Below are 27,788 nucleotides of genomic sequence, written 5' to 3'. Positions count from 1 at the left end.
CAAGCAGAAGCAGAAGCAGCAGAAGCAGCAGCAGCACCACCTTTTGTTTTTTGGCTGCAGCAGCAGCAAGGCCCACAGGGCTGGCTAGCTGGCTAGCCAGCAAGCAGGTAGCAATGAAAGTAGGAATCTTTCTTTTTAACCCTGTAAGGGGGTGGTGCACTGTACCCGAAGATACTGCCATATCGGGTCAATGCATAGGGCGACGGAAGCAAGCTTCGAAATCGGCCCCCGTTCTCAAAAATCCATTTAATATATGGTCCCCAGATAGGGGACGTATCAGATATTAAACTGATAAGAACAGATACTACACTTGATCTTAGCCAAAAGGCCGAGAAGCGATAACCGTGAAAGGGGCGGGCCCAACAAGGTGCCCTTCATGGGCACTATCACTGCTTGCTGTCAGGGAGGCTGCCAGACAATTTTCCATGCACACTCTGGGCTGGGGGGCAGTCAACCACCAGTACACACAGCAGAACCTAAACCCATACCATTATTGCTAAGCAGCAAGACAGGGGCCCATTGCACTCCCACGGGGCCTTTTTAAATGCAATCCATAACCCGGATTTGCCAGGAACCCTTCTTACTCCTCCTACTTGCATGTGACACTGGGCTTAGGATCTGCATAGGAAACACACACACAAGCACACACCTACCTTTGTTGCCTGCAGATGCCTCCTTGGCTGTCCCCAAACGGTATCAAACCAACACCCACGGGAAGCTGTAAGCATAGAGGACATGCCTGCACCCCATTGGACTTACCTGTGTGGGTTAAATCCGGGTTATTTGACAACCTATGGCGGTGATGGTTCTGCTCAGGCAGAGCAGTGCTGATGCTCCTCATAAAGCTGTCGCTGCTGTGAAGGTTCTAGGTGACATCACAAATCCCTATGGTTACATACACAACAAAGCTGGGTTGTTGTTGTTTACACTCTGCAAGGCCTGTGGAAGTGAGTGACATCATAGCACTGTAGTTCTGAGGGTTCTAGATGGATGCAACAATCTCCTGTTGCTTCTATGAAGGCCATAATAGACGACATCACCAAACAGCTCCATAGTCACATACACAGCAAAGGAGAGATGTTGTTTACACCTAGTGATGTCAGTGGTATTGAGTGACATCACAGCACAGTGCTAAGGCTCCTGGGCCTGGACACAGCAGCGGCTGCAATATCTCAACGGAGAATACGTTTATATATATGTGTGTGTGTGCGCGTATATATATATATATATATATATATATATATATATTTCTCCGCCGAAATCACTTTTAAACCCATTTCCACCTTTTTTTCCCTTCTCTTCCTCTTACTTTTTTTTCACGTTTTTTTACGTTTTTCTCCTTTTCGCCTCTTTTCTGGGCGTATTATTCTTCTTTTTCTTCTTTTTTTTCGTCTAATGCATACCCCATCAGTGCAGCAATGCTTATTCAATACCGCCAGCAGATGGAGACACTGGGGGATAATTTTCTAAGGATTTATACTGATTTTTCCTGTCTGAATTTGTCGCACAGAAAGTTGCAGGCCAAATATGTGTGACATTTCTGCGACTTTAGCTTCTAGAGCATTTTTACAACATTATACATAGGTGCTGAATACATAAAAAGCGACTGTTCAGCGACAGACAAGTCGCATCGGCTGAAAGTAGGCCAGAATGTCAGTCCATGTTGGAGCAGGTTTAGATACAGTCTAAAGTATAGATCTCAAAGTCTGTGCACAGAATTTAGCAAGGGCCTCGCACCTTCTGATGCATCAGGTAGGTGCACAATAGCATAGCCTAACCCTCTGTACTTTGGTCTATATTGATGCGGGACATAGACAGCCAGCTGATGACCAATCCATTAGTGCAATGGATGGCTGGAAGCATTTGTCTTTGCCTTTGCAATACCACAGAAGCAATGCATGGTCAATGTACAGCAATGACACACCTGTGTGAACAGCCAGGAGACCCCCCCCCCCCCCCCATGTTATGTTACATAGTTACATAGTTAGTACGGTCGAAAAAAGACATATGTCCATCAAGTTCAACCAGGGAATTAAGGGGTAGGGGTGTGGCGCGATATTGGGGAAGGGATGAGATTTTATATTTCTTCATAAGCATTAATCTTATTTTGTCAATTAGGAACATTCAGCACCCACCCGCTATCAAGGCAGCTGCCTATCATGTCATGCCCTACCTGCACAGGTGTGCTGGCTACTCAAATGATCCAATTAAGGAGGCCATTTAGTCAGCAGCAGCAGAAGTCCTGTGCCTGGACGCTCCAACAGCGGCCAGACACAAGCAGAAGCAGAAGCAGCAGAAGCAGCAGCAGCACCACCTTTTGTTTTTTGGCTGCAGCAGCAGCAAGGTCCACAGGGCTGGCTAGCTGGCTAGCCAGCAAGCAGGTAGCAATGAAAGTAGGAATCTTTCTTTTTAACCCTGTAAGGGGGTGGTGCACTGTACCCGAAGATACTGCCATATCGGGTCAATGCATAGGGCGACGGAAGCAAGCTTCGAAATCGGCCCCCGTTCTCAAAAATCCATTTAATATATGGTCCCCAGATAGGGGACGTATCAGATATTAAACTGATAAGAACAGATACTACACTTGATCTTAGCCAAAAGGCCGAGAAGCGATAACCGTGAAAGGGGCGGGCCCAACAAGGTGCCCTTCATGGGCACTATCACTGCTTGCTGTCAGGGAGGCTGCCAGACAATTTTCCATGCACACTCTGGGCTGGGGGGCAGTCAACCACCAGTACACACAGCAGAACCTAAACCCATACCATTATTGCTAAGCAGCAAGACAGGGGCCCATTGCACTCCCACGGGGCCTTTTTAAATGCAATCCATAACCCGGATTTGCCAGGAACCCTTCTTACTCCTCCTACTTGCATGTGACACTGGGCTTAGGATCTGCATAGGAAACACACACACAAGCACACACCTACCTTTGTTGCCTGCAGATGCCTCCTTGGCTGTCCCCAAACGGTATCAAACCAACACCCACGGGAAGCTGTAAGCATAGAGGACATGCCTGCACCCCATTGGACTTACCTGTGTGGGTTAAATCCGGGTTATTTGACAACCTATGGCGGTGATGGTTCTGCTCAGGCAGAGCAGTGCTGATGCTCCTCATAAAGCTGTCGCTGCTGTGAAGGTTCTAGGTGACATCACAAATCCCTATGGTTAAATACACAACAAAGCTGGGTTGTTGTTGTTTACACTCTGCAAGGCCTGTGGAAGTGAGTGACATCATAGCACTGTAGTTCTGAGGGTTCTAGATGGATGCAACAATCTCCTGTTGCTTCTATGAAGGCCATAATAGACGACATCACCAAACAGCTCCATAGTCACATACACAGCAAAGGAGAGATGTTGTTTACACCTAGTGATGTCAGTGGTATTGAGTGACATCACAGCACAGTGCTAAGGCTCCTGGGCCTGGACACAGCAGCGGCTGCAATATCTCAACGGAGAATACGTTTATATATATGTGTGTGTGTGCGCGTATATATATATATATATATATATATATATATATATATATATATATATTTCTCCGCCGAAATCACTTTTAAACCCATTTCCACCTTTTTTTCCCTTCTCTTCCTCTTACTTTTTTTTCACGTTTTTTTACGTTTTTCTCCTTTTCACCTCTTTTCTGGGCGTATTATTCTTCTTTTTCTTCTTTTTTTTCGTCTAATGCATACCCCATCAGTGCAGCAATGCTTATTCAATACCGCCAGCAGATGGAGACACTGGGGGATAATTTTCTAAGGATTTATACTGATTTTTCCTGTCTGAATTTGTCGCACAGAAAGTTGCAGGCCAAATATGTGTGACATTTCTGCGACTTTAGCTTCTAGAGCATTTTTACAACATTATACATAGGTGCTGAATACATAAAAAGCGACTGTTCAGCGACAGACAAGTCGCATCGGCTGAAAGTAGGCCAGAATGTCAGTCCATGTTGGAGCAGGTTTAGATACAGTCTAAAGTATAGATCTCAAAGTCTGTGCACAGAATTTAGCAAGGGCCTCGCACCTTCTGATGCATCAGGTAGGTGCACAATAGCATAGCCTAACCCTCTGTACTTTGGTCTATATTGATGCGGGACATAGACAGCCAGCTGATGACCAATCCATTAGTGCAATGGATGGCTGGAAGCATTTGTCTTTGCCTTTGCAATACCACAGAAGCAATGCATGGTCAATGTACAGCAATGACACACCTGTGTGAACAGCCAGGAGACCCCCCCCCCCCCCCCATGTTATGTTACATAGTTACATAGTTAGTACGGTCGAAAAAAGACATATGTCCATCAAGTTCAACCAGGGAATTAAGGGGTAGGGGTGTGGCGCGATATTGGGGAAGGGATGAGATTTTATATTTCTTCATAAGCATTAATCTTATTTTGTCAATTAGGAACATTCAGCACCCACCCGCTATCAAGGCAGCTGCCTATCATGTCATGCCCTACCTGCACAGGTGTGCTGGCTACTCAAATGATCCAATTAAGGAGGCCATTTAGTCAGCAGCAGCAGAAGTCCTGTGCCTGGACGCTCCAACAGCGGCCAGACACAAGCAGAAGCAGAAGCAGCAGAAGCAGCAGCAGCACCACCTTTTGTTTTTTGGCTGCAGCAGCAGCAAGGCCCACAGGGCTGGCTAGCTGGCTAGCCAGCAAGCAGGTAGCAATGAAAGTAGGAATCTTTCTTTTTAACCCTGTAAGGGGGTGGTGCACTGTACCCGAAGATACTGCCATATCGGGTCAATGCATAGGGTGACGGAAGCAAGCTTCGAAATCGGCCCCCGTTCTCAAAAATCCATTTAATATATGGTCCCCAGATAGGGGACGTATCAGATATTAAACTGATAAGAACAGATACTACACTTGATCTTAGCCAAAAGGCCGAGAAGCGATAACCGTGAAAGGGGCGGGCCCAACAAGGTGCCCTTCATGGGCACTATCACTGCTTGCTGTCAGGGAGGCTGCCAGACAATTTTCCATGCACACTCTGGGCTGGGGGGCAGTCAACCACCAGTACACACAGCAGAACCTAAACCCATACCATTATTGCTAAGCAGCAAGACAGGGGCCCATTGCACTCCCACGGGGCCTTTTTAAATGCAATCCATAACCCGGATTTGCCAGGAACCCTTCTTACTCCTCCTACTTGCATGTGACACTGGGCTTAGGATCTGCATAGGAAACACACACACAAGCACACACCTACCTTTGTTGCCTGCAGATGCCTCCTTGGCTGTCCCCAAACGGTATCAAACCAACACCCACGGGAAGCTGTAAGCATAGAGGACATGCCTGCACCCCATTGGACTTACCTGTGTGGGTTAAATCCGGGTTATTTGACAACCTATGGCGGTGATGGTTCTGCTCAGGCAGAGCAGTGCTGATGCTCCTCATAAAGCTGTCGCTGCTGTGAAGGTTCTAGGTGACATCACAAATCCCTATGGTTACATACACAACAAAGCTGGGTTGTTGTTGTTTACACTCTGCAAGGCCTGTGGAAGTGAGTGACATCATAGCACTGTAGTTCTGAGGGTTCTAGATGGATGCAACAATCTCCTGTTGCTTCTATGAAGGCCATAATAGACAACATCACCAAACAGCTCCATAGTCACATACACAGCAAAGGAGAGATGTTGTTTACACCTAGTGATGTCAGTGGTATTGAGTGACATCACAGCACAGTGCTAAGGCTCCTGGGCCTGGACACAGCAGCGGCTGCAATATCTCAACGGAGAATACGTTTATATATATGTGTGTGTGTGCGCGTATATATATATATATATATATATATATATATATATATATATATATTTCTCCGCCGAAATCACTTTTAAACCCATTTCCACCTTTTTTTCCCTTCTCTTCCTCTTACTTTTTTTTCACGTTTTTTTTACGTTTTTCTCCTTTTCGCCTCTTTTCTGGGCGTATTATTCTTCTTTTTCTTCTTTTTTTTCGTCTAATGCATACCCCATCAGTGCAGCAATGCTTATTCAATACCGCCAGCAGATGGAGACACTGGGGGATAATTTTCTAAGGATTTATACTGATTTTTCCTGTCTGAATTTGTCGCACAGAAAGTTGCAGGCCAAATATGTGTGACATTTCTGCGACTTTAGCTTCTAGAGCATTTTTACAACATTATACATAGGTGCTGAATACATAAAAAGCGACTGTTCAGCGACAGACAAGTCGCATCGGCTGAAAGTAGGCCAGAATGTCAGTCCATGTTGGAGCAGGTTTAGATACAGTCTAAAGTATAGATCTCAAAGTCTGTGCACAGAATTTAGCAAGGGCCTCGCACCTTCTGATGCATCAGGTAGGTGCACAATAGCATAGCCTAACCCTCTGTACTTTGGTCTATATTGATGTGGGACATAGACAGCCAGCTGATGACCAATCCATTAGTGCAATGGATGGCTGGAAGCATTTGTCTTTGCCTTTGCAATACCACAGAAGCAATGCATGGTCAATGTACAGCAATGACACACCTGTGTGAACAGCCAGGAGACCCCCCCCCCCCCCCCCCCCCATGTTATGTTACATAGTTACATAGTTAGTACGGTCGAAAAAAGACATATGTCCATCAAGTTCAACCAGGGAATTAAGGGGTAGGGGTGTGGCGCGATATTGGGGAAGGGATGAGATTTTATATTTCTTCATAAGCATTAATCTTATTTTGTCAATTAGGAACATTCAGCACCCACCCGCTATCAAGGCAGCTGCCTATCATGTCATGCCCTACCTGCACAGGTGTGCTGGCTACTCAAATGATCCAATTAAGGAGGCCATTTAGTCAGCAGCAGCAGAAGTCCTGTGCCTGGACGCTCCAACAGCGGCCAGACACAAGCAGAAGCAGAAGCAGCAGAAGCAGCAGCAGCACCACCTTTTGTTTTTTGGCTGCAGCAGCAGCAGCAAGGCCCACAGGGCTGGCTAGCTGGCTAGCCAGCAAGCAGGTAGCAATGAAAGTAGGAATCTTTCTTTTTAACCCTGTAAGGGGGTGGTGCACTGTACCCGAAGATACTGCCATATCGGGTCAATGCATAGGGCGACGGAAGCAAGCTTCGAAATCGGCCCCCGTTCTCAAAAATCCATTTAATATATGGTCCCCAGATAGGGGACGTATCAGATATTAAACTGATAAGAACAGATACTACACTTGATCTTAGCCAAAAGGCCGAGAAGCGATAACCGTGAAAGGGGCGGGCCCAACAAGGTGCCCTTCATGGGCACTATCACTGCTTGCTGTCAGGGAGGCTGCCAGACAATTTTCCATGCACACTCTGGGCTGGGGGGCAGTCAACCACCAGTACACACAGCAGAACCTAAACCCATACCATTATTGCTAAGCAGCAAGACAGGGGCCCATTGCACTCCCACGGGGCCTTTTTAAATGCAATTCATAACCCGGATTTGCCAGGAACCCTTCTTACTCCTCCTACTTGCATGTGACACTGGGCTTAGGATCTGCATAGGAAACACACACACAAGCACACACCTACCTTTGTTGCCTGCAGATGCCTCCTTGGCTGTCCCCAAACGGTATCAAACCAACACCCACGGGAAGCTGTAAGCATAGAGGACATGCCTGCACCCCATTGGACTTACCTGTGTGGGTTAAATCCGGGTTATTTGACAACCTATGGCGGTGATGGTTCTGCTCAGGCAGAGCAGTGCTGATGCTCCTCATAAAGCTGTCGCTGCTGTGAAGGTTCTAGGTGACATCACAAATCCCTATGGTTACATACACAACAAAGCTGGGTTGTTGTTGTTTACACTCTGCAAGGCCTGTGGAAGTGAGTGACATCATAGCACTGTAGTTCTGAGGGTTCTAGATGGATGCAACAATCTCCTGTTGCTTCTATGAAGGCCATAATAGACGACATCACCAAACAGCTCCATAGTCACATACACAGCAAAGGAGAGATGTTGTTTACACCTAGTGATGTCAGTGGTATTGAGTGACATCACAGCACAGTGCTAAGGCTCCTGGGCCTGGACACAGCAGCGGCTGCAATATCTCAACGGAGAATACGTTTATATATATGGGTGTGTGTGCGCGTATATATATATATATATATATATATATATATATATATATATATATTTCTCCGCCGAAATCACTTTTAAACCCATTTCCACCTTTTTTTCCCTTCTCTTCCTCTTACTTTTTTTTCACGTTTTTTTACGTTTTTCTCCTTTTCGCCTCTTTTCTGGGCGTATTATTCTTCTTTTTCTTCTTTTTTTTCGTCTAATGCATACCCCATCAGTGCAGCAATGCTTATTCAATACCGCCAGCAGATGGAGACACTGGGGGATAATTTTCTAAGGATTTATACTGATTTTTCCTGTCTGAATTTGTCGCACAGAAAGTTGCAGGTCAAATATGTGTGACATTTCTGCGACTTTAGCTTCTAGAGCATTTTTACAACATTATACATAGGTGCTGAATACATAAAAAGCGACTGTTCAGCGACAGACAAGTCGCATCGGCTGAAAGTAGGCCAGAATGTCAGTCCATGTTGGAGCAGGTTTAGATACAGTCTAAAGTATAGATCTCAAAGTCTGTGCACAGAATTTAGCAAGGGCCTCGCACCTTCTGATGCATCAGGTAGGTGCACAATAGCATAGCCTAACCCTCTGTACTTTGGTCTATATTGATGCGGGACATAGACAGCCAGCTGATGACCAATCCATTAGTGCAATGGATGGCTGGAAGCATTTGTCTTTGCCTTTGCAATACCACAGAAGCAATGCATGGTCAATGTACAGCAATGACACACCTGTGTGAACAGCCAGGAGACCCCCCCCCCCCCCCCCATGTTATGTTACATAGTTACATAGTTAGTACGGTCGAAAAAAGACATATGTCCATCAAGTTCAACCAGGGAATTAAGGGGTAGGGGTGTGGCGCGATATTGGGGAAGGGATGAGATTTTATATTTCTTCATAAGCATTAATCTTATTTTGTCAATTAGGAACATTCAGCACCCACCCGCTATCAAGGCAGCTGCCTATCATGTCATGCCCTACCTGCACAGGTGTGCTGGCTACTCAAATGATCCAATTAAGGAGGCCATTTAGTCAGCAGCAGCAGAAGTCCTGTGCCTGGACGCTACAACAGCGGCCAGACACAAGCAGAAGCAGAAGCAGCAGAAGCAGCAGCAGCACCACCTTTTGTTTTTTGGCTGCAGCAGCAGCAAGGCCCACAGGGCTGGCTAGCTGGCTAGCCAGCAAGCAGGTAGCAATGAAAGTAGGAATCTTTCTTTTTAACCCTGTAAGGGGGTGGTGCACTGTACCCGAAGATACTGCCATATCGGGTCAATGCATAGGGCGACGGAAGCAAGCTTCGAAATCGGCCCCCGTTCTCAAAAATCCATTTAATATATGGTCCCCAGATAGGGGACGTATCAGATATTAAACTGATAAGAACAGATACTACACTTGATCTTAGCCAAAAGGCCGAGAAGCGATAACCGTGAAAGGGGCGGGCCCAACAAGGTGCCCTTCATGGGCACTATCACTGCTTGCTGTCAGGGAGGCTGCCAGACAATTTTCCATGCACACTCTGGGCTGGGGGGCAGTCAACCACCAGTACACACAGCAGAACCTAAACCCATACCATTATTGCTAAGCAGCAAGACAGGGGCCCATTGCACTCCCACGGGGCCTTTTTAAATGCAATCCATAACCCGGATTTGCCAGGAACCCTTCTTACTCCTCCTACTTGCATGTGACACTGGGCTTAGGATCTGCATAGGAAACACACACACAAGCACACACCTACCTTTGTTGCCTGCAGATGCCTCCTTGGCTGTCCCCAAACGGTATCAAACCAACACCCACGGGAAGCTGTAAGCATAGAGGACATGCCTGCACCCCATTGGACTTACCTGTGTGGGTTAAATCCGGGTTATTTGACAACCTATGGCGGTGATGGTTCTGCTCAGGCAGAGCAGTGCTGATGCTCCTCATAAAGCTGTCGCTGCTGTGAAGGTTCTAGGTGACATCACAAATCCCTATGGTTACATACACAACAAAGCTGGGTTGTTGTTGTTTACACTCTGCAAGGCCTGTGGAAGTGAGTGACATCATAGCACTGTAGTTCTGAGGGTTCTAGATGGATGCAACAATCTCCTGTTGCTTCTATGAAGGCCATAATAGACGACATCACCAAACAGCTCCATAGTCACATACACAGCAAAGGAGAGATGTTGTTTACACCTAGTGATGTCAGTGGTATTGAGTGACATCACAGCACAGTGCTAAGGCTCCTGGGCCTGGACACAGCAGCGGCTGCAATATCTCAACGGAGAATACGTTTATATATATGTGTGTGTGTGTGTGCGCGTATATATATATATATATATATATATATATATATATATATATATATATTTCTCCGCCGAAATCACTTTTAAACCCATTTCCACCTTTTTTTCCCTTCTCTTCCTCTTACTTTTTTTTCACGTTTTTTTACGTTTTTCTCCTTTTCGCCTCTTTTCTGGGCGTATTATTCTTCTTTTTCTTCTTTTTTTTCGTCTAATGCATACCCCATCAGTGCAGCAATGCTTATTCAATACCGCCAGCAGATGGAGACACTGGGGGATAATTTTCTAAGGATTTATACTGATTTTTCCTGTCTGAATTTGTCGCACAGAAAGTTGCAGGCCAAATATGTGTGACATTTCTGCGACTTTAGCTTCTAGAGCATTTTTACAACATTATACATAGGTGCTGAATACATAAAAAGCGACTGTTCAGCGACAGACAAGTCGCATCGGCTGAAAGTAGGCCAGAATGTCAGTCCATGTTGGAGCAGGTTTAGATACAGTCTAAAGTATAGATCTCAAAGTCTGTGCACAGAATTTAGCAAGGGCCTCGCACCTTCTGATGCATCAGGTAGGTGCACAATAGCATAGCCTAACCCTCTGTACTTTGGTCTATATTGATGCGGGACATAGACAGCCAGCTGATGACCAATCCATTAGTGCAATGGATGGCTGGAAGCATTTGTCTTTGCCTTTGCAATACCACAGAAGCAATGCATGGTCAATGTACAGCAATGACACACCTGTGTGAACAGCCAGGAGACCCCCCCCCCCCCCCATGTTATGTTACATAGTTACATAGTTAGTACGGTCGAAAAAAGACATATGTCCATCAAGTTCAACCAGGGAATTAAGGGGTAGGGGTGTGGCGCGATATTGGGGAAGGGATGAGATTTTATATTTCTTCATAAGCATTAATCTTATTTTGTCAATTAGGAACATTCAGCACCCACCCGCTATCAAGGCAGCTGCCTATCATGTCATGCCCTACCTGCACAGGTGTGCTGGCTACTCAAATGATCCAATTAAGGAGGCCATTTAGTCAGCAGCAGCAGAAGTCCTGTGCCTGGACGCTCCAACAGCGGCCAGACACAAGCAGAAGCAGAAGCAGCAGAAGCAGCAGCACCACCACCTTTTGTTTTTTGGCTGCAGCAGCAGCAAGGCCCACAGGGCTGGCCAGCTGGCTAGCCAGCAAGCAGGTAGCAATGAAAGTAGGAATCTTTCTTTTTAACCCTGTAAGGGGGTGGTGCACTGTACCCGAAGATACTGCCATATCGGGTCAATGCATAGGGCGACGGAAGCAAGCTTCGAAATCGGCCCCCGTTCTCAAAAATCCATTTAATATATGGTCCCCAGATAGGGGACGTATCAGATATTAAACTGATAAGAACAGATACTACACTTGATCTTAGCCAAAAGGCCGAGAAGCGATAACCGTGAAAGGGGCGGGCCCAACAAGGTGCCCTTCATGGGCACTATCACTGCTTGCTGTCAGGGAGGCTGCCAGACAATTTTCCATGCACACTCTGGGCTGGGGGGCAGTCAACCACCAGTACACACAGCAGAACCTAAACCCATACCATTATTGCTAAGCAGCAAGACAGGGGCCCATTGCACTCCCACGGGGCCTTTTTAAATGCAATCCATAACCCGGATTTGCCAGGAACCCTTCTTACTCCTCCTACTTGCATGTGACACTGGGCTTAGGATCTGCATAGGAAACACACACACAAGCACACACCTACCTTTGTTGCCTGCAGATGCCTCCTTGGCTGTCCCCAAACGGTATCAAACCAACACCCACGGGAAGCTGTAAGCATAGAGGACATGCCTGCACCCCATTGGACTTACCTGTGTGGGTTAAATCCGGGTTATTTGACAACCTATGGCGGTGATGGTTCTGCTCAGGCAGAGCAGTGCTGATGCTCCTCATAAAGCTGTCGCTGCTGTGAAGGTTCTAGGTGACATCACAAATCCCTATGGTTACATACACAACAAAGCTGGGTTGTTGTTGTTTACACTCTGCAAGGCCTGTGGAAGTGAGTGACATCATAGCACTGTAGTTCTGAGGGTTCTAGATGGATGCAACAATCTCCTGTTGCTTCTATGAAGGCCATAATAGACGACATCACCAAACAGCTCCATAGTCACATACACAGCAAAGGAGAGATGTTGTTTACACCTAGTGATGTCAGTGGTATTGAGTGACATCACAGCACAGTGCTAAGGCTCCTGGGCCTGGACACAGCAGCGGCTGCAATATCTCAACGGAGAATACGTTTATATATATGTGTGTGTGTGCGCGTATATATATATATATATATATATATATATATATATATATATATATTTCTCCGCCGAAATCACTTTTAAACCCATTTCCACCTTTTTTTCCCTTCTCTTCCTCTTACTTTTTTTTCACGTTTTTTTACGTTTTTCTCCTTTTCGCCTCTTTTCTGGGCGTATTATTCTTCTTTTTCTTCTTTTTTTTCGTCTAATGCATACCCCATCAGTGCAGCAATGCTTATTCAATACCGCCAGCAGATGGAGACACTGGGGGATAATTTTCTAAGGATTTATACTGATTTTTCCTGTCTGAATTTGTCGCACAGAAAGTTGCAGGCCAAATATGTGTGACATTTCTGCGACTTTAGCTTCTAGAGCATTTTTACAACATTATACATAGGTGCTGAATACATAAAAAGCGACTGTTCAGCGACAGACAAGTCGCATCGGCTGAAAGTAGGCCAGAATGTCAGTCCATGTTGGAGCAGGTTTAGATACAGTCTAAAGTATAGATCTCAAAGTCTGTGCACAGAATTTAGCAAGGGCCTCGCACCTTCTGATGCATCAGGTAGGTGCACAATAGCATAGCCTAACCCTCTGTACTTTGGTCTATATTGATGCGGGACATAGACAGCCAGCTGATGACCAATCCATTAGTGCAATGGATGGCTGGAAGCATTTGTCTTTGCCTTTGCAATACCACAGAAGCAATGCATGGTCAATGTACAGCAATGACACACCTGTGTGAACAGCCAGGAGACCCCCCCCCCCCCCCATGTTATGTTACATAGTTACATAGTTAGTACGGTCGAAAAAAGACATATGTCCATCAAGTTCAACCAGGGAATTAAGGGGTAGGGGTGTGGCGCGATATTGGGGAAGGGATGAGATTTTATATTTCTTCATAAGCATTAATCTTATTTTGTCAATTAGGAACATTCAGCACCCACCCGCTATCAAGGCAGCTGCCTATCATGTCATGCCCTGCCTGCACAGGTGTGCTGGCTACTCAAATGATCCAATTAAGGAGGCCATTTAGTCAGCAGCAGCAGAAGTCCTGTGCCTGGACGCTCCAACAGCGGCCAGACACAAGCAGAAGCAGAAGCAGCAGAAGCAGCAGCAGCACCACCTTTTGTTTTTTGGCTGCAGCAGCAGCAAGGCCCACAGGGCTGGCTAGCTGGCTAGCCAGCAAGCAGGTAGCAATGAAAGTAGGAATCTTTCTTTTTAACCCTGTAAGGGGGTGGTGCACTGTACCCGAAGATACTGCCATATCGGGTCAATGCATAGGGCGACGGAAGCAAGCTTCGAAATCGGCCCCCGTTCTCAAAAATCCATTTAATATATGGTCCCCAGATAGGGGACGTATCAGATATTAAACTGATAAGAACAGATACTACACTTGATCTTAGCCAAAAGGCCGAGAAGCGATAACCGTGAAAGGGGCGGGCCCAACAAGGTGCCCTTCATGGGCACTATCACTGCTTGCTGTCAGGGAGGCTGCCAGACAATTTTCCATGCACACTCTGGGCTGGGGGGCAGTCAACCACCAGTACACACAGCAGAACCTAAACCCATACCATTATTGCTAAGCAGCAAGACAGGGGCCCATTGCACTCCCACGGGGCCTTTTTAAATGCAATCCATAACCCGGATTTGCCAGGAACCCTTCTTACTCCTCCTACTTGCATGTGACACTGGGCTTAGGATCTGCATAGGAAACACACACACAAGCACACACCTACCTTTGTTGCCTGCAGATGCCTCCTTGGCTGTCCCCAAACGGTATCAAACCAACACCCACGGGAAGCTGTAAGCATAGAGGACATGCCTGCACCCCATTGGACTTACCTGTGTGGGTTAAATCCGGGTTATTTGACAACCTATGGCGGTGATGGTTCTGCTCAGGCAGAGCAGTGCTGATGCTCCTCATAAAGCTGTCGCTGCTGTGAAGGTTCTAGGTGACATCACAAATCCCTATGGTTACATACACAACAAAGCTGGGTTGTTGTTGTTTACACTCTGCAAGGCCTGTGGAAGTGAGTGACATCATAGCACTGTAGTTCTGAGGGTTCTAGATGGATGCAACAATCTCCTGTTGCTTCTATGAAGGCCATAATAGACGACATCACCAAACAGCTCCATAGTCACATACACAGCAAAGGAGAGATGTTGTTTACACCTAGTGATGTCAGTGGTATTGAGTGACATCACAGCACAGTGCTAAGGCTCCTGGGCCTGGACACAGCAGCGGCTGCAATATCTCAACGGAGAATACGTTTATATATATGTGTGTGTGTGCGCGTATATATATATATATATATATATATATATATATATATATATATATATTTCTCCGCCGAAATCACTTTTAAACCCATTTCCACCTTTTTTTCCCTTCTCTTCCTCTTACTTTTTTTTCACGTTTTTTTACGTTTTTCTCCTTTTCGCCTCTTTTCTGGGCGTATTATTCTTCTTTTTCTTCTTTTTTTTCGTCTAATGCATACCCCATCAGTGCAGCAATGCTTATTCAATACCGCCAGCAGATGGAGACACTGGGGGATAATTTTCTAAGGATTTATACTGATTTTTCCTGTCTGAATTTGTCGCACAGAAAGTTGCAGGCCAAATATGTGTGACATTTCTGCGACTTTAGCTTCTAGAGCATTTTTACAACATTATACATAGGTGCTGAATACATAAAAAGCGACTGTTCAGCGACAGACAAGTCGCATCGGCTGAAAGTAGGCCAGAATGTCAGTCCATGTTGGAGCAGGTTTAGATACAGTCTAAAGTATAGATCTCAAAGTCTGTGCACAGAATTTAGCAAGGGCCTCGCACCTTCTGATGCATCAGGTAGGTGCACAATAGCATAGCCTAACCCTCTGTACTTTGGTCTATATTGATGCGGGACATAGACAGCCAGCTGATGACCAATCCATTAGTGCAATGGATGGCTGGAAGCATTTGTCTTTGCCTTTGCAATACCACAGAAGCAATGCATGGTCAATGTACAGCAATGACACACCTGTGTGAACAGCCAGGAGACCCCCCCCCCCCCCCCATGTTATGTTACATAGTTACATAGTTAGTACGGTCGAAAAAAGACATATGTCCATCAAGTTCAACCAGGGAATTAAGGGGTAGGGGTGTGGCGCGATATTGGGGAAGGGATGAGATTTTATATTTCTTCATAAGCATTAATCTTATTTTGTCAATTAGGAACATTCAGCACCCACCCGCTATCAAGGCAGCTGCCTATCATGTCATGCCCTGCCTGCACAGGTGTGCTGGCTACTCAAATGATCCAATTAAGGAGGCCATTTAGTCAGCAGCAGCAGAAGTCCTGTGCCTGGACGCTCCAACAGCAGCCAGACACAAGCAGAAGCAGAAGCAGCAGAAGCAGCAGCAGCACCACCTTTTGTTTTTTGGCTGCAGCAGCAGCAAGGCCCACAGGGCTGGCTAGCTGGCTAGCCAGCAAGCAGGTAGCAATGAAAGTAGGAATCTTTCTTTTTAACCCTGTAAGGGGGTGGTGCACTGTACCCGAAGATACTGCCATATCGGGTCAATGCATACGGCGACGGAAGCAAGCTTCGAAATCGGCCCCCGTTCTCAAAAATCCATTTAATATATGGTCCCCAGATAGGGGACGTATCAGATATTAAACTGATAAGAACAGATACTACACTTGATCTTAGCCAAAAGGCCGAGAAGCGATAACCGTGAAAGGGGCGGGCCCAACAAGGTGCCCTTCATGGGCACTATCACTGCTTGCTGTCAGGGAGGCTGCCAGACAATTTTCCATGCACACTCTGGGCTGGGGGGCAGTCAACCACCAGTACACACAGCAGAACCTAAACCCATACCATTATTGCTAAGCAGCAAGACAGGGGCCCATTGCACTCCCACGGGGCCTTTTTAAATGCAATCCATAACCCGGATTTGCCAGGAACCCTTCTTACTCCTCCTACTTGCATGTGACACTGGGCTTAGGATCTGCATAGGAAACACACACACAAGCACACACCTACCTTTGTTGCCTGCAGATGCCTCCTTGGCTGTCCCCAAACGGTATCAAACCAACACCCACGGGAAGCTGTAAGCATAGAGGACATGCCTGCACCCCATTGGACTTACCTGTGTGGGTTAAATCCGGGTTATTTGACAACCTATGGCGGTGATGGTTCTGCTCAGGCAGAGCAGTGCTGATGCTCCTCATAAAGCTGTCGCTGCTGTGAAGGTTCTAGGTGACATCACAAATCCCTATGGTTACATACACAACAAAGCTGGGTTGTTGTTGTTTACACTCTGCAAGGCCTGTGGAAGTGAGTGACATCATAGCACTGTAGTTCTGAGGGTTCTAGATGGATGCAACAATCTCCTGTTGCTTCTATGAAGGCCATAATAGACGACATCACCAAACAGCTCCATAGTCACATACACAGCAAAGGAGAGATGTTGTTTACACCTAGTGATGTCAGTGGTATTGAGTGACATCACAGCACAGTGCTAAGGCTCCTGGGCCTGGACACAGCAGCGGCTGCAATATCTCAACGGAGAATACGTTTATATATATGTGTGTGTGTGCGCGTATATATATATATATATATATATATATATATATATATATATATATTTCTCCGCCGAAATCACTTTTAAACCCATTTCCACCTTTTTTTCCCTTCTCTTCCTCTTACTTTTTTTTCACGTTTTTTTACGTTTTTCTCCTTTTCGCCTCTTATCTGGGCGTATTATTCTTCTTTTTCTTCTTTTTTTTCGTCTAATGCATACCCCATCAGTGCAGCAATGCTTATTCAATACCGCCAGCAGATGGAGACACTGGGGGATAATTTTCTAAGGATTTATACTGATTTTTCCTGTCTGAATTTGTCGCACAGAAAGTTGCAGGCCAAATATGTGTGACATTTCTGCGACTTTAGCTTCTAGAGCATTTTTACAACATTATACATAGGTGCTGAATACATAAAAAGCGACTGTTCAGCGACAGACAAGTCGCATCGGCTGAAAGTAGGCCAGAATGTCAGTCCATGTTGGAGCAGGTTTAGATACAGTCTAAAGTATAGATCTCAAAGTCTGTGCACAGAATTTAGCAAGGGCCTCGCACCTTCTGATGCATCAGGTAGGTGCACAATAGCATAGCCTAACCCTCTGTACTTTGGTCTATATTGATGCGGGACATAGACAGCCAGCTGATGACCAATCCATTAGTGCAATGGATGGCTGGAAGCATTTGTCTTTGCCTTTGCAATACCACAGAAGCAATGCATGGTCAATGTACAGCAATGACACACCTGTGTGAACAGCCAGGAGACCCCCCCCCCCCCCATGTTATGTTACATAGTTACATAGTTAGTACGGTCGAAAAAAGACATATGTCCATCAAGTTCAACCAGGGAATTAAGGGGTAGGGGTGTGGCGCGATATTGGGGAAGGGATGAGATTTTATATTTCTTCATAAGCATTAATCTTATTTTGTCAATTAGGAACATTCAGCACCCACCCGCTATCAAGGCAGCTGCCTATCATGTCATGCCCTACCTGCACAGGTGTGCTGGCTACTCAAATGATCCAATTAAGGAGGCCATTTAGTCAGCAGCAGCAGAAGTCCTGTGCCTGGACGCTCCAACAGCGGCCAGACACAAGCAGAAGCAGAAGCAGCAGAAGCAGCAGCAGCACCACCTTTTGTTTTTTGGCTGCAGCAGCAGCAAGGCCCACAGGGCTGGCTAGCTGGCTAGCCAGCAAGCAGGTAGCAATGAAAGTAGGAATCTTTCTTTTTAACCCTGTAAGGGGGTGGTGCACTGTACCCGAAGATACTGCCATATCGGGTCAATGCATAGGGCGACGGAAGCAAGCTTCGAAATCGGCCCCCGTTCTCAAAAATCCATTTAATATATGGTCCCCAGATAGGGGACGTATCAGATATTAAACTGATAAGAACAGATACTACACTTGATCTTAGCCAAAAGGCCGAGAAGCGATAACCGTGAAAGGGGCGGGCCCAACAAGGTGCCCTTCATGGGCACTATCACTGCTTGCTGTCAGGGAGGCTGCCAGACAATTTTCCATGCACACTCTGGGCTGGGGGGCAGTCAACCACCAGTACACACAGCAGAACCTAAACCCATACCATTATTGCTAAGCAGCAAGACAGGGGCCCATTGCACTCCCACGGGGCCTTTTTAAATGCAATCCATAACCCGGATTTGCCAGGAACCCTTCTTACTCCTCCTACTTGCATGTGACACTGGGCTTAGGATCTGCATAGGAAACACACACACAAGCACACACCTACCTTTGTTGCCTGCAGATGCCTCCTTGGCTGTCCCCAAACGGTATCAAACCAACACCCACGGGAAGCTGTAAGCATAGAGGACATGCCTGCACCCCATTGGACTTACCTGTGTGGGTTAAATCCGGGTTATTTGACAACCTATGGCGGTGATGGTTCTGCTCAGGCAGAGCAGTGCTGATGCTCCTCATAAAGCTGTCGCTGCTGTGAAGGTTCTAGGTGACATCACAAATCCCTATGGTTACATACACAACAAAGCTGGGTTGTTGTTGTTTACACTCTGCAAGGCCTGTGGAAGTGAGTGACATCATAGCACTGTAGTTCTGAGGGTTCTAGATGGATGCAACAATCTCCTGTTGCTTCTATGAAGGCCATAATAGACGACATCACCAAACAGCTCCATAGTCACATACACAGCAAAGGAGAGATGTTGTTTACACCTAGTGATGTCAGTGGTATTGAGTGACATCACAGCACAGTGCTAAGGCTCCTGGGCCTGGACACAGCAGCGGCTGCAATATCTCAACGGAGAATACGTTTATATATATGTGTGTGTGTGCGCGTATATATATATATATATATATATATATATATATATATATATATATATTTCTCCGCCGAAATCACTTTTAAACCCATTTCCACCTTTTTTTCCCTTCTCTTCCTCTTACTTTTTTTTCACGTTTTTTTACGTTTTTCTCCTTTTCGCCTCTTTTCTGGGCGTATTATTCTTCTTTTTCTTCTTTTTTTTCGTCTAATGCATACCCCATCAGTGCAGCAATGCTTATTCAATACCGCCAGCAGATGGAGACACTGGGGGATAATTTTCTAAGGATTTATACTGATTTTTCCTGTCTGAATTTGTCGCACAGAAAGTTGCAGGCCAAATATGTGTGACATTTCTGCGACTTTAGCTTCTAGAGCATTTTTACAACATTATACATAGGTGCTGAATACATAAAAAGCGACTGTTCAGCGACAGACAAGTCGCATCGGCTGAAAGTAGGCCAGAATGTCAGTCCATGTTGGAGCAGGTTTAGATACAGTCTAAAGTATAGATCTCAAAGTCTGTGCACAGAATTTAGCAAGGGCCTCGCACCTTCTGATGCATCAGGTAGGTGCACAATAGCATAGCCTAACCCTCTGTACTTTGGTCTATATTGATGCGGGACATAGACAGCCAGCTGATGACCAATCCATTAGTGCAATGGATGGCTGGAAGCATTTGTCTTTGCCTTTGCAATACCACAGAAGCAATGCATGGTCAATGTACAGCAATGACACACCTGTGTGAACAGCCAGGAGACCCCCCCCCCCCCATGTTATGTTACATAGTTACATAGTTAGTACGGTCGAAAAAAGACATATGTCCATCAAGTTCAACCAGGGAATTAAGGGGTAGGGGTGTGGCGCGATATTGGGGAAGGGATGAGATTTTATATTTCTTCATAAGCATTAATCTTATTTTGTCAATTAGGAACATTCAGCACCCACCCGCTATCAAGGCAGCTGCCTATCATGTCATGCCCTACCTGCACAGGTGTGCTGGCTACTCAAATGATCCAATTAAGGAGGCCATTTAGTCAGCAGCAGCAGAAGTCCTGTGCCTGGACGCTCCAACAGCGGCCAGACACAAGCAGAAGCAGCAGCAGCACCACCTTTTGTTTTTTGGCTGCAGCAGCAGCAAGGCCCACAGGGCTGGCTAGCTGGCTAGCCAGCAAGCAGGTAGCAATGAAAGTAGGAATCTTTCTTTTTAACCCTGTAAGGGGGTGGTGCACTGTACCCGAAGATACTGCCATATCGGGTCAATGCATAGGGCGACGGAAGCAAGCTTCGAAATCGGCCCCCGTTCTCAAAAATCCATTTAATATATGGTCCCCAGATAGGGGACGTATCAGATATTAAACTGATAAGAACAGATACTACACTTGATCTTAGCCAAAAGGCCGAGAAGCGATAACCGTGAAAGGGGCGGGCCCAACAAGGTGCCCTTCATGGGCACTATCACTGCTTGCTGTCAGGGAGGCTGCCAGACAATTTTCCATGCACACTCTGGGCTGGGGGGCAGTCAACCACCAGTACACACAGCAGAACCTAAACCCATACCATTATTGCTAAGCAGCAAGACAGGGGCCCATTGCACTCCCACGGGGCCTTTTTAAATGCAATCCATAACCCGGATTTGCCAGGAACCCTTCTTACTCCTCCTACTTGCATGTGACACTGGGCTTAGGATCTGCATAGGAAACACACACACAAGCACACACCTACCTTTGTTGCCTGCAGATGCCTCCTTGGCTGTCCCCAAACGGTATCAAACCAACACCCACGGGAAGCTGTAAGCATAGAGGACATGCCTGCACCCCATTGGACTTACCTGTGTGGGTTAAATCCGGGTTATTTGACAACCTATGGCGGTGATGGTTCTGCTCAGGCAGAGCAGTGCTGATGCTCCTCATAAAGCTGTCGCTGCTGTGAAGGTTCTAGGTGACATCACAAATCCCTATGGTTACATACACAACAAAGCTGGGTTGTTGTTGTTTACACTCTGCAAGGCCTGTGGAAGTGAGTGACATCATAGCACTGTAGTTCTGAGGGTTCTAGATGGATGCAACAATCTCCTGTTGCTTCTATGAAGGCCATAATAGACGACATCACCAAACAGCTCCATAGTCACATACACAGCAAAGGAGAGATGTTGTTTACACCTAGTGATGTCAGTGGTATTGAGTGACATCACAGCACAGTGCTAAGGCTCCTGGGCCTGGACACAGCAGCGGCTGCAATATCTCAACGGAGAATACGTTTATATATATGTGTGTGTGTGCGCGTATATATATATATATATATATATATATATATATATATATATATATATTTCTCCGCCGAAATCACTTTTAAACCCATTTCCACCTTTTTTTCCCTTCTCTTCCTCTTACTTTTTTTTCACGTTTTTTTACGTTTTTCTCCTTTTCGCCTCTTTTCTGGGCGTATTATTCTTCTTTTTCTTCTTTTTTTTCGTCTAATGCATACCCCATCAGTGCAGCAATGCTTATTCAATACCGCCAGCAGATGGAGACACTGGGGGATAATTTTCTAAGGATTTATACTGATTTTTCCTGTCTGAATTTGTCGCACAGAAAGTTGCAGGCCAAATATGTGTGACATTTCTGCGACTTTAGCTTCTAGAGCATTTTTACAACATTATACATAGGTGCTGAATACATAAAAAGCGACTGTTCAGCGACAGACAAGTCGCATCGGCTGAAAGTAGGCCAGAATGTCAGTCCATGTTGGAGCAGGTTTAGATACAGTCTAAAGTATAGATCTCAAAGTCTGTGCACAGAATTTAGCAAGGGCCTCGCACCTTCTGATGCATCAGGTAGGTGCACAATAGCATAGCCTAACCCTCTGTACTTTGGTCTATATTGATGCGGGACATAGACAGCCAGCTGATGACCAATCCATTAGTGCAATGGATGGCTGGAAGCATTTGCCTTTGCCTTTGCAATACCACAGAAGCAATGCATGGTCAATGTACAGCAATGACACACCTGTGTGAACAGCCAGGAGACCCCCCCCCCCCCCCCATGTTATGTTACATAGTTACATAGTTAGTACGGTCGAAAAAAGACATATGTCCATCAAGTTCAACCAGGGAATTAAGGGGTAGGGGTGTGGCGCGATATTGGGGAAGGGATGAGATTTTATATTTCTTCATAAGCATTAATCTTATTTTGTCAATTAGGAACATTCAGCACCCACCCGCTATCAAGGCAGCTGCCTATCATGTCATGCCCTACCTGCACAGGTGTGCTGGCTACTCAAATGATCCAATTAAGGAGGCCATTTAGTCAGCAGCAGCAGAAGTCCTGTGCCTGGACGCTCCAACAGCGGCCAGACACAAGCAGAAGCAGAAGCAGCAGAAGCAGCAGCAGCACCACCTTTTGTTTTTTGGCTGCAGCAGCAGCAAGGCCCACAGGGCTGGCTAGCTGGCTAGCCAGCAAGCAGGTAGCAATGAAAGTAGGAATCTTTCTTTTTAACCCTGTAAGGGGGTGGTGCACTGTACCCGAAGATACTGCCATATCGGGTCAATGCATAGGGCGACGGAAGCAAGCTTCGAAATCGGCCCCCGTTCTCAAAAATCCATTTAATATATGGTCCCCAGATAGGGGACGTATCAGATATTAAACTGATAAGAACAGATACTACACTTGATCTTAGCCAAAAGGCCGAGAAGCGATAACCGTGAAAGGGGCGGGCCCAACAAGGTGCCCTTCATGGGCACTATCACTGCTTGCTGTCAGGGAGGCTGCCAGACAATTTTCCATGCACACTCTGGGCTGGGGGGCAGTCAACCACCAGTACACACAGCAGAACCTAAACCTATACCATTATTGCTAAGCAGCAAGACAGGGGCCCATTGCACTCCCACGGGGCCTTTTTAAATGCAATCCATAACCCGGATTTGCCAGGAACCCTTCTTACTCCTCCTACTTGCATGTGACACTGGGCTTAGGATCTGCATAGGAAACACACACACAAGCACACACCTACCTTTGTTGCCTGCAGATGCCTCCTTGGCTGTCCCCAAACGGTATCAAACCAACACCCACGGGAAGCTGTAAGCATAGAGGACATGCCTGCACCCCATTGGACTTACCTGTGTGGGTTAAATCCGGGTTATTTGACAACCTATGGCGGTGATGGTTCTGCTCAGGCAGAGCAGTGCTGATGCTCCTCATAAAGCTGTCGCTGCTGTGAAGGTTCTAGGTGACATCACAAATCCCTATGGTTACATACACAACAAAGCTGGGTTGTTGTTGTTTACACTCTGCAAGGCCTGTGGAAGTGAGTGACATCATAGCACTGTAGTTCTGAGGGTTCTAGATGGATGCAACAATCTCCTGTTGCTTCTATGAAGGCCATAATAGACGACATCACCAAACAGCTCCATAGTCACATACACAGCAAAGGAGAGATGTTGTTTACACCTAGTGATGTCAGTGGTATTGAGTGACATCACAGCACAGTGCTAAGGCTCCTGGGCCTGGACACAGCAGCGGCTGCAATATCTCAACGGAGAATACGTTTATATATATGTGTGTGTGTGCGCGTATATATATATATATATATATATATATATATATATATATATATATATACATATATATATATATATTTCTCCGCCGAAATCACTTTTAAACCCATTTCCACCTTTTTTTCCCTTCTCTTCCTCTTACTTTTTTTTCACGTTTTTTTACGTTTTTCTCCTTTTCGCCTCTTTTCTGGGCGTATTATTCTTCTTTTTCTTCTTTTTTTTCGTCTAATGCATACCCCATCAGTGCAGCAATGCTTATTCAATACCGCCAGCAGATGGAGACACTGGGGGATAATTTTCTAAGGATTTATACTGATTTTTCCTGTCTGAATTTGTCGCACAGAAAGTTGCAGGCCAAATATGTGTGACATTTCTGCGACTTTAGCTTCTAGAGCATTTTTACAACATTATACATAGGTGCTGAATACATAAAAAGCGACTGTTCAGCGACAGACAAGTCGCATCGGCTGAAAGTAGGCCAGAATGTCAGTCCATGTTGGAGCAGGTTTAGATACAGTCTAAAGTATAGATCTCAAAGTCTGTGCACAGAATTTAGCAAGGGCCTCGCACCTTCTGATGCATCAGGTAGGTGCACAATAGCATAGCCTAACCCTCTGTACTTTGGTCTATATTGATGCGGGACATAGACAGCCAGCTGATGACCAATCCATTAGTGCAATGGATGGCTGGAAGCATTTGTCTTTGCCTTTGCAATACCACAGAAGCAATGCATGGTCAATGTACAGCAATGACACACCTGTGTGAACAGCCAGGAGACCCCCCCCCCCCCCCCCATGTTATGTTACATAGTTACATAGTTAGTACGGTCGAAAAAAGACATATGTCCATCAAGTTCAACCAGGGAATTAAGGGGTAGGGGTGTGGCGCGATATTGGGGAAGGGATGAGATTTTATATTTCTTCATAAGCATTAATCTTATTTTGTCAATTAGGAACATTCAGCACCCACCCGCTATCAAGGCAGCTGCCTATCATGTCATGCCCTACCTGCACAGGTGTGCTGGCTACTCAAATGATCCAATTAAGGAGGCCATTTAGTCAGCAGCAGCAGAAGTCCTGTGCCTGGACGCTCCAACAGCGGCCAGACACAAGCAGAAGCAGAAGCAGCAGAAGCAGCAGCAGCACCACCTTTTGTTTTTTGGCTGTAGCAGCAGCAGCAAGGCCCACAGGGCTGGCTAGCTGGCTAGCCAGCAAGCAGGTAGCAATGAAAGTAGGAATCTTTCTTTTTAACCCTGTAAGGGGGTGGTGCACTGTACCCGAAGATACTGCCATATCGGGTCAATGCATAGGGCGACGGAAGCAAGCTTCGAAATCGGCCCCCGTTCTCAAAAATCCATTTAATATATGGTCCCCAGATAGGGGACGTATCAGATATTAAACTGATAAGAACAGATACTACACTTGATCTTAGCCAAAAGGCCGAGAAGCGATAACCGTGAAAGGGGCGGGCCCAACAAGGTCCCCTTCATGGGCACTATCACTGCTTGCTGTCAGGGAGGCTGCCAGACAATTTTCCATGCACACTCTGGGCTGGGGGGCAGTCAACCACCAGTACACACAGCAGAACCTAAACCCATACCATTATTGCTAAGCAGCAAGACAGGGGCCCATTGCACTCCCACGGGGCCTTTTTAAATGCAATCCATAACCCGGATTTGCCAGGAACCCTTCTTACTCCTCCTACTTGCATGTGACACTGGGCTTAGGATCTGCATAGGAAACACACACACAAGCACACACCTACCTTTGTTGCCTGCAGATGCCTCCTTGGCTGTCCCCAAACGGTATCAAACCAACACCCACGGGAAGCTGTAAGCATAGAGGACATGCCTGCACCCCATTGGACTTACCTGTGTGGGTTAAACCCGGGTTATTTGACAACCTATGGCGGTGATGGTTCTGCTCAGGCAGAGCAGTGCTGATGCTCCTCATAAAGCTGTCGCTGCTGTGAAGGTTCTAGGTGACATCACAAATCCCTATGGTTACATACACAACAAAGCTGGGTTGTTGTTGTTTACACTCTGCAAGGCCTGTGGAAGTGAGTGACATCATAGCACTGTAGTTCTGAGGGTTCTAGATGGATGCAACAATCTCCTGTTGCTTCTATGAAGGCCATAATAGACGACATCACCAAACAGCTCCATAGTCACATACACAGCAAAGGAGAGATGTTGTTTACACCTAGTGATGTCAGTGGTATTGAGTGACATCACAGCACAGTGCTAAGGCTCCTGGGCCTGGACACAGCAGCGGCTGCAATATCTCAACGGAGAATACGTTTATATATATGTGTGTGTGTGCGCGTATATATATATATATATATATATATATATATATATATATTTCTCCGCCGAAATCACTTTTAAACCCATTTCCACCTTTTTTTCCCTTCTCTTCCTCTTACTTTTTTTTCACGTTTTTTTACGTTTTTCTCCTTTTCGCCTCTTTTCTGGGCGTATTATTCTTCTTTTTCTTCTTTTTTTTCGTCTAATGCATACCCCATCAGTGCAGCAATGCTTATTCAATACCGCCAGCAGATGGAGACACTGGGGGATAATTTTCTAAGGATTTATACTGATTTTTCCTGTCTGAATTTGTCGCACAGAAAGTTGCAGGCCAAATATGTGTGACATTTCTGCGACTTTAGCTTCTAGAGCATTTTTACAACATTATACATAGGTGCTGAATACATAAAAAGCGACTGTTCAGCGACAGACAAGTCGCATCGGCTGAAAGTAGGCCAGAATGTCAGTCCATGTTGGAGCAGGTTTAGATACAGTCTAAAGTATAGATCTCAAAGTCTGTGCACAGAATTTAGCAAGGGCCTCGCACCTTCTGATGCATCAGGTAGGTGCACAATAGCATAGCCTAACCCTCTGTACTTTGGTCTATATTGATGCGGGACATAGACAGCCAGCTGATGACCAATCCATTAGTGCAATGGATGGCTGGAAGCATTTGTCTTTGCCTTTGCAATACCACAGAAGCAATGCATGGTCAATGTACAGCAATGACACACCTGTGTGAACAGCCAGGAGACCCCCCCCCCCCCCCCATGTTATGTTACATAGTTACATAGTTAGTACGGTCGAAAAAAGACATATGTCCATCAAGTTCAACCAGGGAATTAAGGGGTAGGGGTGTGGCGCGATATTGGGGAAGGGATGAGATTTTATATTTCTTCATAAGCATTAATCTTATTTTGTCAATTAGGAACATTCAGCACCCACCCGCTATCAAGGCAGCTGCCTATCATGTCATGCCCTACCTGCACAGGTGTGCTGGCTACTCAAATGATCCAATTAAGGAGGCCATTTAGTCAGCAGCAGCAGAAGTCCTGTGCCTGGACGCTCCAACAGCGGCCAGACACAAGCAGAAGCAGAAGCAGCAGAAGCACCACCTTTTGTTTTTTGGCTGCAGCAGCAGCAAGGCCCACAGGGCTGGCTAGCTGGCTAGCCAGCAAGCAGGTAGCAATGAAAGTAGGAATCTTTCTTTTTAACCCTGTAAGGGGGTGGTGCACTGTACCCGAAGATACTGCCATATCGGGTCAATGCATAGGGCGACGGAAGCAAGCTTCGAAATCGGCCCCCGTTCTCAAAAATCCATTTAATATATGGTCCCCAGATAGGGGACGTATCAGATATTAAACTGATAAGAACAGATACTACACTTGATCTTAGCCAAAAGGCCGAGAAGCGATAACCGTGAAAGGGGCGGGCCCAACAAGGTGCCCTTCATG

General features: G+C 46.1%; 13 non-coding genes across 13 annotated transcripts; all 13 read right to left on the bottom strand.

Moving 5' to 3' along the window:
* Positions 1-149: 149 nt before the first annotated feature.
* Positions 150-340, bottom strand: LOC130326521 (U2 spliceosomal RNA). The gene has a single exon (XR_008871113.1). It is a non-coding gene; the product is annotated as a U2 spliceosomal RNA (small nuclear RNA).
* Positions 341-2,423: 2,083 nt separating this feature from the next.
* On the bottom strand, positions 2,424-2,614 carry LOC130326519 (U2 spliceosomal RNA). Its single transcript, XR_008871111.1, has one exon. It is a non-coding gene; the product is annotated as a U2 spliceosomal RNA (small nuclear RNA).
* Positions 2,615-4,709: 2,095 nt separating this feature from the next.
* LOC130326552 (U2 spliceosomal RNA) lies at positions 4,710-4,900 on the bottom strand. Its single transcript, XR_008871141.1, has one exon. It is a non-coding gene; the product is annotated as a U2 spliceosomal RNA (small nuclear RNA).
* A 2,102-nt stretch (positions 4,901-7,002) lies between these two features.
* Positions 7,003-7,193, bottom strand: LOC130326518 (U2 spliceosomal RNA). Its single transcript, XR_008871110.1, has one exon. It is a non-coding gene; the product is annotated as a U2 spliceosomal RNA (small nuclear RNA).
* Positions 7,194-9,287: 2,094 nt separating this feature from the next.
* LOC130326517 (U2 spliceosomal RNA) lies at positions 9,288-9,478 on the bottom strand. Its single transcript, XR_008871109.1, has one exon. It is a non-coding gene; the product is annotated as a U2 spliceosomal RNA (small nuclear RNA).
* Positions 9,479-11,576: 2,098 nt separating this feature from the next.
* Positions 11,577-11,767, bottom strand: LOC130326516 (U2 spliceosomal RNA). The gene has a single exon (XR_008871108.1). It is a non-coding gene; the product is annotated as a U2 spliceosomal RNA (small nuclear RNA).
* A 2,092-nt stretch (positions 11,768-13,859) lies between these two features.
* Positions 13,860-14,050, bottom strand: LOC130326515 (U2 spliceosomal RNA). Its single transcript, XR_008871107.1, has one exon. It is a non-coding gene; the product is annotated as a U2 spliceosomal RNA (small nuclear RNA).
* Positions 14,051-16,145: 2,095 nt separating this feature from the next.
* Positions 16,146-16,336, bottom strand: LOC130326554 (U2 spliceosomal RNA). The gene has a single exon (XR_008871143.1). It is a non-coding gene; the product is annotated as a U2 spliceosomal RNA (small nuclear RNA).
* Positions 16,337-18,427: 2,091 nt separating this feature from the next.
* Positions 18,428-18,618, bottom strand: LOC130326514 (U2 spliceosomal RNA). The gene has a single exon (XR_008871106.1). It is a non-coding gene; the product is annotated as a U2 spliceosomal RNA (small nuclear RNA).
* A 2,077-nt stretch (positions 18,619-20,695) lies between these two features.
* LOC130326513 (U2 spliceosomal RNA) lies at positions 20,696-20,886 on the bottom strand. Its single transcript, XR_008871105.1, has one exon. It is a non-coding gene; the product is annotated as a U2 spliceosomal RNA (small nuclear RNA).
* Positions 20,887-22,981: 2,095 nt separating this feature from the next.
* On the bottom strand, positions 22,982-23,172 carry LOC130326512 (U2 spliceosomal RNA). Its single transcript, XR_008871104.1, has one exon. It is a non-coding gene; the product is annotated as a U2 spliceosomal RNA (small nuclear RNA).
* Positions 23,173-25,289: 2,117 nt separating this feature from the next.
* LOC130326510 (U2 spliceosomal RNA) lies at positions 25,290-25,480 on the bottom strand. The gene has a single exon (XR_008871103.1). It is a non-coding gene; the product is annotated as a U2 spliceosomal RNA (small nuclear RNA).
* Positions 25,481-27,558: 2,078 nt separating this feature from the next.
* On the bottom strand, positions 27,559-27,749 carry LOC130326509 (U2 spliceosomal RNA). The gene has a single exon (XR_008871102.1). It is a non-coding gene; the product is annotated as a U2 spliceosomal RNA (small nuclear RNA).
* Positions 27,750-27,788: the final 39 nt, after the last annotated feature.

This window comes from Hyla sarda, unplaced genomic scaffold (genome assembly GCF_029499605.1).
Source record: "Hyla sarda isolate aHylSar1 unplaced genomic scaffold, aHylSar1.hap1 scaffold_285, whole genome shotgun sequence".
In the NCBI taxonomy this organism is placed as follows: Eukaryota; Metazoa; Chordata; class Amphibia; order Anura; family Hylidae; genus Hyla; species Hyla sarda.
The sequence above is the reverse complement of the archived record's forward strand: the minus strand, read 5'-3'. Positions and strand labels throughout refer to the sequence as shown.